This window comes from Phyllostomus hastatus, unplaced genomic scaffold (assembly GCF_019186645.2).
Source record: "Phyllostomus hastatus isolate PE091 unplaced genomic scaffold, TTU_PhHast_1.1 phas_contig_2, whole genome shotgun sequence".
Taxonomy (NCBI): domain Eukaryota; kingdom Metazoa; phylum Chordata; class Mammalia; order Chiroptera; family Phyllostomidae; genus Phyllostomus; species Phyllostomus hastatus.
In genome coordinates, this window is record NW_025333718.1 from 3,647,289 (window position 1) to 3,648,970 (window position 1,682).

At 39.7% G+C, this 1,682-nt stretch overlaps 1 pseudogene; it reads right to left on the minus strand.

Annotated features, from left to right (window-relative positions):
* Positions 1-217: 217 nt before the first annotated feature.
* LOC123816317 lies at positions 218-1,308 on the minus strand (annotated as a pseudogene).
* Positions 1,309-1,682: the final 374 nt, after the last annotated feature.

A 1,682-nucleotide genomic window follows, 5' to 3' on the forward strand; every position in this document is an offset into this window, starting at 1 on the left:
CTATAGTTAAATATTAAAACAAAAACAATAGTAGTGAGCATATTATGAATATAGTCATTTATTACTGTATATAAAATGTCAGTAGTGTCATTCACTGACCCCATTAATAGGTCTGACACTGAACAGCACCCCTAGAATGATGTTCATCACCCTCATATGCTTCTCCATTGTAATGGTGCCATCTTTCTTGATTTGGATCAAAGTTCACCAGTTCTACCTAGTCCATTCCATAAGTCTCTTCTGCTTCCTTCCTTTCAGGTAGGAGCTTTTCCAGCAAAGAGGGTTTACTAGGAGAGAGAAAGCTATTTTCAGGAAACTTCACCTTAAATTCAATGATTAAGTGACCCTCCTCATACAGTCCATGATAAATTGGCGTGCCTTCATTTAGCACACACTTGATATCTCCATGCTTGACAATCTGACCCGGATGAAGTGATGACTATGGTTCGATTGTCAAGAGTAGCTATTGGCTTTTTGAAGCCACACAATGCTTCAACCAGCCAAATGTCCATACACATGAAAAGGTCTCCTTGCCAAGTGAAAACACTATGGTTCTTCTGACCTAAAACAATGATAATATCTCCTGGGTCTAGTTCTGGTTCTTGGTCTCCTTCACCATGGAATGTTATCTTCTGACCATCTTTCATACCTTTGTCAATATAAATTTTAGAATTTTCTTCTCTCAAACTATCTTTTTTTTCATTGCAGCTTTTACATCTATCTTTAGGACTGATCCATTCCCTGTGGCCCTGGCACTCTGTGCACACAGACAGAACTTGCTGAACCATTCCAGGTCCTATCTGATTAATTATTATTTGCATCCCAGTACCTCAGCAATTAGGACAATAGCCTATTGCTCCTTTCTTTCCACTTCGACCTTCACATTTGTCACAAATCACATTCTTTTTCAGAGCTAGTTTTCTTGCTGCACCATTATATGAATCTTCTAAGCTTACCAAGAGCTGATGCACAACATTTTTACCTCTCCTTTCCCTTTGCCTCCTTCCTCCTCCAAAACACATGAATGTCCATGAAGGATCCAAAACCACCGCCTGCTCTACCTTCTTTAATAGTTCTCCTGTTTAACTGTTCTCCTCCTTTATCATATAATTCCCTTTTCTTTGCATCAGTGAGCACTTTGTAAGCTTGAGAAATCTGTTTAAACTTCTCTTCTTCATTTGGAGTCTTATCAGGGTGATACTTCAAGAACAGCTTACTGTAAATCTTTTTCAGTTCTTCCTGGGTGGCATTGGGTTTAACCACCAAAACATCATAGTAAGTGGTTTCTTTCACTATTTTGACACCCATGAGTGGGCTGAGGCAGGTGTGGTGTAGCAGGAAAGAGAATGTCACTGTACTCAGCTCCAAAAGTCACTGCTGCTTCTCCAGTTTGTCACCAAGTGTTCTGGAAATTTCCTCATAGTTGTCAGATTTCCATTCAACTTGATTTCTGATGGTTCTACATGGTGGTTGTTCAATAATTTAGTTGTAATTTTGATGTTGAGCCAGCCCTTTAAAGGAGTTTCTGGAGTCCTATTTCAACCAATAGGACTGAGGCTTTCCCCAAACATTTGGAACAGTGCATCTCCAACCAACTGTTGCAGGTCTATTCTGGTCTACCAAGACAGTGTCTTTTGGACCAGTCAAACTTTGATGATTTGGAGTTCTCTTGCATGAGGATA